This window comes from Paramormyrops kingsleyae, chromosome 8, assembly GCF_048594095.1.
Source record: "Paramormyrops kingsleyae isolate MSU_618 chromosome 8, PKINGS_0.4, whole genome shotgun sequence".
NCBI lineage: Eukaryota > Metazoa > Chordata > Actinopteri > Osteoglossiformes > Mormyridae > Paramormyrops > Paramormyrops kingsleyae.
In genome coordinates this window covers 12,543,633-12,553,713 of record NC_132804.1, presented here as the reverse complement: position 1 = coordinate 12,553,713, position 10,081 = coordinate 12,543,633, and the positions used below count along the sequence as shown (strand labels likewise).

The 10,081-nt window shown below is 41.0% G+C and overlaps 1 long non-coding RNA gene across 1 annotated transcript; it reads right to left on the bottom strand.

Moving 5' to 3' along the window:
* Window positions 1-1,824: 1,824 nt before the first annotated feature.
* On the bottom strand, window positions 1,825-9,517 carry LOC140592266 (uncharacterized). Its single transcript, XR_011992589.1, has 3 exons — window positions 9,384-9,517; window positions 3,935-3,979; window positions 1,825-2,738 (listed from the first exon to the last, which is right to left on the bottom strand). It is a non-coding gene; the product is annotated as an uncharacterized lncRNA (long non-coding RNA).
* Window positions 9,518-10,081: the final 564 nt, after the last annotated feature.

Genomic DNA, 10,081 nt, shown 5'->3' with positions numbered 1-10,081 from the left:
TAGTGTTATACTATTATTTATGTATTAATTACCTACAAACTAATCATTAGTTAGTCACTTGTCTCATGTTCATTCATCAATGAATTGTGACATCTTTTCTTGAGAAATTTATACATTTGTTACTGTATCTGTTAATTCTGTAAACCTTTGTGGAGTACTCAAGGAACTACTGAAAGAACAAGTAACAAGTTAAATACTGATCTCATATTTGTTCATCATTAATGAATCATGATGCAACTTTCATCCCAAGCAGTTACTATATTTGTTACTATGTCTGTTAATTCTGTAAACTTTGTGAACTACCAAGGAACTACTGAAAGAACAAGTAATGCGTAACACAAGTGAAATACTTACCTCGTTTGGTTCATCATTAATGAATCATGATGCATCTTTTATCTCAAGTACCTGGAGTAGCTACTATATTTGTTCATGGTCTGCACTCTAGTAACTGAGTTACTAAGTATTTGTGCCCCCTCAAGTCAAGTGTCACCAGAGCAAGACCTTAGCTGGTCACGATCTTCAGTCAAAATATAAGTTCAGTGTCAGCAGAGGGCAGTATGGAGCCCGATGACGTCTACATTTAGGTAATTATCCATTAAAACTTATATTAACCAGGAATCTTCCTTGATATTTTTCTGTAATATATCAAATATCAACACTAGAAATATGACAAAAGATAGAATGTTAAAACTATATTAATCCATACATAGAAAATAACAATCTAATCTTTATTTCATTAAAAAAAATCTTTTATGATTTTGTATTCAAATAATAGTACTTGTGTTTTGTTCAGTAATCCACAGGAGACATACAGTCCATCCTATTTCTGGTACCGGGGCTCCGGAACATATATTTCCGCATTTATGTTAAAATCACATTTAACTCTTGTGAGATTTAAATGCACTATATATTACTTTGGGAGAGAAGACCGATACATTGCTATATCTTTCCCCACATGCTGTTAGTGTCTAGTGGCAGTTCCAGTTAAGACCAAGACGCCTGTACATCGGGCACTAACAGCAGAACTGTTAAAAGTTCATTTAGCAGAATTTTTTAAAAGCATGTTAAGTTGTGTATTATAATCTTAGGTTCAGCTAAATACTTTAAAAACTACTTCGATACTGCCTCCTGCGTATGTTTAACAAATGTCTGACTACTGATCTAAAGGAAGAGGCATTTAAATGTAATTTTTGTGTTTGTCCACAAGAGGGCGAGATGCAAACGCGAATTAAAATCGATTTTGAACATCTTTTATTTTTCGATTCTCAAATAATATTCTGACGTTGTGTCTTTTACGGTTTTGCAGCACCATAAAATTATTAACAGCGGCTGAATAGCACAAAAAAAACTAATTAAGAAACTTTATACTCTTTTAAAAAAAACCAAGGCAGTTTGTAAGCAGTGAGGGTGAGAAACTTGCTTGCTTCTCCAACCCTTCCTATGAAACTGTGACCTTCCTATACCAGCACTTTTGTACCAACTATACTGAGGCTGCTTCTGATATGATCTTTCAAACATAAAGTTACATTAGCATTACTGACTACAAATAATATTGTACTGAAAAAGTAATTTGTCATATCAGAAAAAAAAATATTGTGAAAAAAAAAACTTGCATTAACGGTTGTAGATTTTTTTCTCGGAATGGTTCAAATTTGCGTACATCAAAAACAAGTCAGGTTCAGTGGCCCATACCTGCAGTGCTGCTGTGAAGCGTCACTCATAACTGAAAGCGAATAAGTGGGCGAAACGGCGGCTCCGTGGTTAGCACTGAATATTGAGCATGATACCGAGCACGTTCAAAAAAACACAGCATTCAGATTCAAGCAGTGCTGATGATGTTTATTAATGAAAACAACACAAACCTGATACGGCATGAACAGAACACTTCGCCGCAATTCACACGGAGTCATTCTTTACAGTCCTGCGCCATGTCCGTCAGTCCAGTGTAACAGTAAGTGCACGATACATGCTAGGTGACTACAGCTATTCTGAAGTTTGGTTAGGGCAAACAATGCTTTAATGTGCACTACCCCTTATATTTCAAAACATTACTAAGAGAAATTAAGGGACTGGGGAGGCTTGGCAAAGCCACCTGGAATGGCTGCCCCAGGGCATGCATATATATTTACATATATCTCACATCACACGTGGTCCTCTGCAGCAGGGGTGACTCAGACGTGCTGCCTTCGTGAACCCCTAAGAAAGGCAGCAGCTTGTATAGTTATCACCACTGGGGCAAAATCTCTGCCCTGCAACTATACAATCTGCTACCTCTACCCAGGGGTCCCCATGTCAATCGTCTGACCATTAGCCAGCCTCTGTGCGTCGTTGTCCTGTGAACATGACCGGTTTTCTGAGAACACGAGTGTGCTGAAGTAGATTAGGAGTGCTCTGTGCAGAGGAAGGTGTGGGAGAGGGAGAGAGATAGCGAGAGAGAGAGAGGTGCGTCAAGGTCGTACCTTTGTGCTAATGCTGTAGTCAGAGCTGTGCTCCCAGCCGGAGAGAGTCACACCCAGCTACCCACAGCCAGACCTGGCCGCGAGGCTCTAATTCGCTGCACTCCATTTGAAGTCAGACGCAATATGTGACTCGCCCTTGCCTCGTCTTTTTCTCGTTTTCTCCACATGACCTCTACTGAGTGCAGTAAAAACACCCAACCTTGTCGATGGGCTGCACCCAGAGGCCGGCCACTGCACGAAGGTCACCCACCTCCGTGCCGTCCCTGTTCTGGCTCCCTACTGGAATAAGCACCAGCAATTAGCACAACTCCTACGTTTCCCCACCGCGGGCTACATCCTCATCTCTTTGGGCTTTTCAAACCCAGTTACTCATTTCAGTAGCACTTCTGTAACTAATCTGCCCAACTGACCATCCCTTACATGCACCAACAGCGGGCTTATCAACAAGCTGGTGCATTCAAGTTATTCACAAGGATGCACTGACATGCTGTTGTCCACCGTCCTGCACGCAAATTTATATCTTTTCTCACGTTGCTCGTGCGTGTCTCTCTGAACAAGGATGTGAGGAAACTGGAACTAAGATGGTTGACGCTGTGTAATCAGCAGAACACTACTGGAGCGAAAAGTACAGATGGGAGAGATGCTTCTCTGCTCCTCAGGGAAGGCAATAGATTGTATAGTTATCTTCCAAACAGGGCAAAATCACTGCCCTAGAACTATACAATCTACTACCTCACACTGCCTGAGCATTTGGGACAATATTTCAGTGAATTTGTGTGGAAAAAAATTTTCACATGCACTGAACTGAACAAATATTTACATAGATAAATAAATACATACCATACAGAGCATATATTAATTGTATATTTTTGCAGAACTCATTCACAGGCAGTAGGGGGCTCCAGCAGATTCAGAAGAATTGCCGCCACTTTGAGAAAGACAGTAGGATGTATAGTTATCTCCCAGTGTGGGTATGACCCTAAAACTATACAACCTACTACCTCATCACACAGTGCCACTGTCATCTCCCCACATGTCAGAAGCAGGAGGCTACTGGACAAAAACCAGGCTGATCCCAGGTAAGAGACATTTTCACATAACGAACCTGCACGTTAACCCGCCGCATGGTCTGTAACGAACCCAAAGACAGACTTTCGCAGTATCACTTCACACGAAGATAGGTGTGTTACCTACTGCTCGTTTAAAAGACCATCACAGTGTTGAATTCTGGATCCAAAACGCAGAGGCAGATGCCGGACCTGAGGATGGCACCGTGCCCCCAGTTCTGCCCCCAGCACGTCTGGAGCATACGGTCGCATCCCACCTTTCATTCCTCACCATCCTCCACGATTTTTATATAATTCATGCCATTGTTCTTATTTCAGAATCACAGCAAGTCCCTGCATCCTCTAGTCAGCTTAAAGCACCAAAACTTTAAAAAGCTACTTCATCTTGTACCCTGCAGCGATACTTGCCACAGTGACTTGGAACAATTCCGGATCCCTTCCTGGATTCCGATCCTGTGCAGAAGACAAAAAAAAAATAAAAAATTCCACATAATATATTAGAAACATAAACTGGTAACAGAAATCCATCCACCCAAGCGTCTCCTAACCACTTACCCAGTACTGGGTCACGAGAGTTGATAAAAATTACAAAAGATAAAAAATGACTTAAAAAAATGAGCCAGTACAGCTGGCAGAAAACAGAGCTGGCTACGAAGTACGGATTCATTCAGCGCTGAAAGCACAGCCCCAAACGAACCGGGCCAGGGCGTGTTGAACAAAGCCCTAATGAAAAGCCGTTCCCTTCTTCTGCTGCATGTTAATTCACTCGCCGTGAAAGCCTCATCTTTGGCGGCATTAATATTCAGCAGCGGCGATGACGCCTGGACGTCCGCTCGGAGCACGTCACGGGCGGCGCTCCGCCGGCGTGGAAAATAAAAAATGCACCGCCGGCTGTCGAGACGAACGGCAAGGAATGAATGACTTTCCTCAGGCCGCTCGTTTAAGGATTCGACAGGGGGCTTGGCAACCATCCCAGATCTGCTTCCACCAAGCCCTACCGTATCTGTCGTTAGGCTCTAATCAGAAGCGTTTTTTTCTGTCGATTCGGGGGAGCATTTTGGTATTCCGCAGCATAAGGCTGTCTTAGCATCTGGTCTAAAATTCCCCTAAGCAGAGATATATAAAAACTGGACTGGAAATGGGCCTTTGAGGGTATTTGGCATGCTGCCTCCATTAGATTAGCTCAATAAAGGATTGCTTCTGGGGGCCTTGGCAAAGTGCAACAACAACAGCAGCCATTTCTTCCTTTTGGTCGATATCCCAACGTTGCGCTTGACTCACCAGCAAAATGCAACAATACCGTGAAATGGTTGCACTTGGAACCTGTCTACCGCATTGCTATCAGTCTGCCCCACCCAAAACCAACGACCCTCTCTCGGGGAAGGGCGAAATAAGCCAAGATCACGCTCAGCTTTTCGAAAAGAGCATGAACGATTCCTTTTTGCAGTTCTGTGTGTTCTTGCACAATCAGGCTCACAGTTGAGGTGGTCTGAGATTACCACCATTTATCATCCCTCAACAGCGCTTCCACCCACACCTGCATTTATCCCGCCTAATCAGTGACACAAGGCCACGTTTGGCCTCAGTCATAACAACCATCCAAAACAGCTCATTGTGATGTGATAATCATAAAGAAACATTCCCTCTGGCTGATTTCATGACAATGCCTTGAAAACAACGACATAGCTTGGGTCCCTCTATGATATATTACCTACCGATCAGTAATTGACTAATTGGTTCCGGTCCATGCTGTAACATAGACTGGCACAAATCAAAGTATCCCTAATGGTGAGTCACAACAAAGGACAGCTGTCCACCATTTGCTTAACACTCTCATATGCAGAGCCTAAACAAAGCATTCACCTCTTTTCTGCACCTTTTAGTGGCAAGGAAACTTTGAGAAATATTTTATCACTCCTGGCAAAATAATTCATGATCTGTCGATGTAAATGCTGGACTTGTCTGACTACCCAATTTCCTTTATTGTTGTTTTTTTCCTAACACACTCTACTGCAGCCTCGTCTGTGTCCTGTGGGTTTATGTCCTGCAGGTCCTGGATCTTTCACACTGAGACAGGGTTTTCTAGGATTTGCCTGTATTACGGTCCTTCCATTCTGCGTTCTATTCCTGGCCCGTGAAGAACATCCCCACAATTCCCATAATGCCGTGTGGCCTCCAGCATGCTGCACAGTAGGGATGGTTTTACTTAGGTGATGTGCCGTCTTCAGTTTACACTAGACATGACGGCTTGTATAACAGGTTTGCATTGCACCAGAGAATTTTCTGCCACATCCCTCCAGTCTCCCACATTCTTATTTGAAAGGGGGATTTTCCGTGGTTTTATTTTTTCCAAATCGCTCCCTTCTTGCCTCTCCTCTAGCAGGCTAGACCTGTGAAATAGCAGATAGAATTCATGGACAGTTTCTCATTGCTACGCAACTCATTTAGAGCGACCATTAACGTCTCAGTGGTTCCTCTGCTGTTGCTGGATGAATGCTCACTATGGCAGCAGGATTCTGGGTGGTGCTCGGCAGATTCTGCTTCTCATTGATCAATCTGGCTCTACTCCATGGGATAATTAATGCCAGGGACATTGATCTTTCTATACACTTCCTGTAATCGCAGATCCAAGATTTGTTTTCTCTGTTCTTCCTACTCCCTGTACTTCATGTTATTTGCTTTCAAAGCATTTATGCTTCTAACTTGAGGCATTAATGGACTGACTCCCTTCATACTACTGATTGAATTCTTGAGAATGTTTTGCATCATAGTTAATTTAATGCCGTCATAACAGAATTGATGAATACTTACCCGATAACCTCATAATTTTTTATTTGTCAGATTGGGGGGGGGAGGAGATTGGCACAGGATATTTACAAAAAATAACTAATAATTACTCATGAAATTACACTTCACCAAGCCTCCTTGGGGAACAATATTCACTTTAACTGGTTAACACTTAATGGCTGCTTATTCTGATTTTTTTTTTTTTTACTGTAGAACAATTCTCTTGCACCCCTTAATGCCAAAATTTAAAGGTGCAAGGTTAGATGGCGACCTTTGTGAGTGGGCTATTTATATGCAATGTTTTTACTATCAAGTTTAAAAGCTATTGTTGCATGATCTGTGGTAATCCGCCACAAATCCATGCTTGTCCCTGACTCATGTAAACATCTACATGTCTTATACGCGTCAAGAAAAAAATAACCTTTTAAGAAATAAAATCAGTGAATAAAGTTAGTCTAACATACAGTACAGAATTCTACACAACTTTGATTAGAAAATATTAATAAATATTTTTTTGGGAAAATTTGATAAGTTGTATGTCATTTTCAAAATGTGCACTGAAAGTGTCACAAAAAAAATCTAGGAAAAAAAACCCAAAATACAACTAAAATTTCCTGTTTCCCCATCATGTATGCACAAAAAAATAATAACAACCTACCCAAGAAGTCAAAAGAGAAACAAATAAATGAAATGTACCTTTTCGCCTGTATCTGACCGTGTGTAATGTCAAGACTGACATGCCTCACACATGAAATGCATAAGGAGGGAAATGCCCTTACAGGCACACAACTCCACCATGCACACATCCCAACCTTCAACTAACATGGCCTTAGGCAATGTTGCTGCAATAGGTTTTCTTTTTGGCTACAGCTTGATATCGCCTCCCACAGATCACAGATCTTTCCAAGGCCGAGATGTAATAACAATGCTATATGGTCTCTGCTGTCCACATGATTCTTTTCATCTCAAGAGGAGATCCATCAATTTCGATTGTACAAAATAATGGTACAAAAATATAACAAGATACTTTCTCTTCCCTATTTTATCAAAAGCTTAGGAGATACACTTAGAATCAGAGGTATATATGCACGCAATGTTATGTACGAGATGCACAGCTGGTCTTGAATGGCTACAGATTGCACAAAACAGGCACAGAATCATCCGAACATCTGTTCTAATTCATGTAGATTATCCAGAAATTCTGGGAAGACATTCATTATTAGAATAAATTTGAAATTCCAGATACACAACTTACAATACAATAGTCATAAAATGTGTATTTACATTTATGGTGAATTCTTACTTCACAATATTGTAATATTGGACAAACCCTAAACAAATAAATACATATTATTAAAAATTTGCAACAAAAATCCCTCCTAGTATTGATACATTTCAAATCAAGTCGAATTCATAAAGTGAATGTCCTTTAAGTGAATGTCCAGTAAAAACACCCTTAAATTATATGTAAAATGTACTGAAATAAAGCAACATTTTGATAATTAAACGGGAAACAGTACAGGGGGGAAAAAATGAGAACGCAAAAAAAAAAAAGAGTAGCATTAATTTACTGACATCGTGTAATTAATTCATCAGATATGCATTCGTATTAAGTGGGTGATTAGTATGACTCAAATAAATCGTTCCCACTTATTTTTCTTCATTGAGTTTCGGTTGAGTGTTATATAGCACTGCATTCATAATAATGTTAATTTTTGAACTTTCAATGTATGCGTACACCGTATTTCCTGAAAATTAATTTAAAAAATTCTTTCCAAGGCCAAGGTCTCCCATTCAAACGAGCTTGATGGGGGAAGTGACGACAGCACGGCTGACTCACTTTAAATGCGCAAAGAGCGGAGCGGGGAAAGGCGCCGGTTAGCCAATCGGAGGGAAGCAGGGGAGGGGCTTCTCGCTGCTATACCAGCTAGGATTTTGGAGGTAACGCAAATATCGTTAAATGTGCATAAAAGGGGATAGTTCACTTAACGTGTTCGGCAGAATAATTTAAAAAGCCGATCGACGTATCGGTGGTCAACTATCTGCTAAATCACATCCCCCGTGTATTAGATTTTTACACCGAGCCGCCTGCATTCCATTAGTGATTTCGTGAAGAACAGGCTGCCTGGCTGGCTTGTATGAAAGCATGTGGTCGCCAGTAAAAAAAAAAAAAAAAAAAGGAAAAACGTGTAAGCGTTCAGAAGTGGTATTTCTAACATGACTTGCTATTACGGACAATCAGCCATAAATATGTCACGATGGCGGGCTTGCTTTCCCGTACCCATCCTTGTCTCTGCTAACGGTGGCCAGCCAGATCCCGGGAATATCCATGCAAAGCAATCCAGAGCATGTGCAATGCTAACGTAAGCTAGCCACTTACTGGACAGAATGTCTTCCTTATACAGTAAAGGGCTGAGAACCAGCATCGTATTTGCTTTAATTATTATTAGTTACTCTTAAATCCACATCAAATACGTAACAAATCATTACTTTTCTCATAACTTTTATCAGAGATGTATTTGCTGTACCGAGCTAAATAGCTAGCCAGCTAACCCACGCGATGCACTTCTCCCCTTCCCGTTGTATTTTTCACATTAAGTAGGTAGCTACCTGCGTTTTCCGTTGTCGTATCCCCTTACAGATATCTGATTCACCCACCAGCCTGCGAAATGTGAATAATTGTTGGCTAAGTTAGGCGTAACGTGAAAACTTTTTTTTTGCCTTACTTTATCCATGTATTCCCCTTCTGTTCTAAAAAATGGCGGTTTTCAAATAAGCATGGCTGAGATTTAATCAGCGGAGCTTTCATCCATAGATAACAATTATACGAGTTTTAGTTACCAGTAAAAAGCGAAATGTATGAAGCAGACCCACTTATATATTTTTTTAAAATCATACATTAGCTACATAGCCACCCAGGATTAATTATCTTTTGTAATTTGACGATTTTCTTTAAATTCAACCTGTATCGTTCTAATAAACGCATCGCGAGTTACAATATAATTCCTCTGAAGTTATGTGAGGAAAAGGGCGTTTTTCCCTGCTGTAAATGTGAGCCTCCCTCGCTTACCTGCTGCCGCCGCCGCCGCTGTCTGTGTCTGTACTGTAGTACAGTAATCGGGAGATTTAAGTACCCGGATGAAGTTATTCATTGTACATACTGCGCTCGCGCTCGCAGCTGTAGGGAGACATGTGCTCGCGGGCTGCCCTGCCCACCTCCCCGTGTCAAACGGAGGGTGCCTGCGCGCGCTCGTTATTGCCATGGCCACGATTTTATCGATCATTTTTATTCCATTTGGTTTTGTGAAAATCATATTTTCTTCTGGCATCGGTTACACGGCCATTTCTGATTAACTGAAGAGGTTAGATCGTTTTGTTTTGTGAAAAGCACTGCATATATTTTCACACTAAACTGGTGTGGGTAATTATCAATTACAGTGGTAGTTTGCTTGACGGTGTAGATTTTTTACCGATTGCTTTTTACTCCTATTTACCCTTCTGCTTAATAGATTTATAAAAAACCGTTGCTCATGTTTAGATATTTGTACATGCGTGTACCCGTGGCATTTGTAAGGAGTATGATTAAATGGAATTTACGACAGACCTTCTACTGACTTTTTAAAATGGCCTATCAAAATGAATTATGCCTAGTGGAACACGTATAGATTTGTGTAATTTGCTTTGCTTGGGAATGATGTATAGGTTGTACATAAAATATAACCGGACAAAGGTCACAGCAAATGACTATGTACTGTGCTGCGGGAGCTG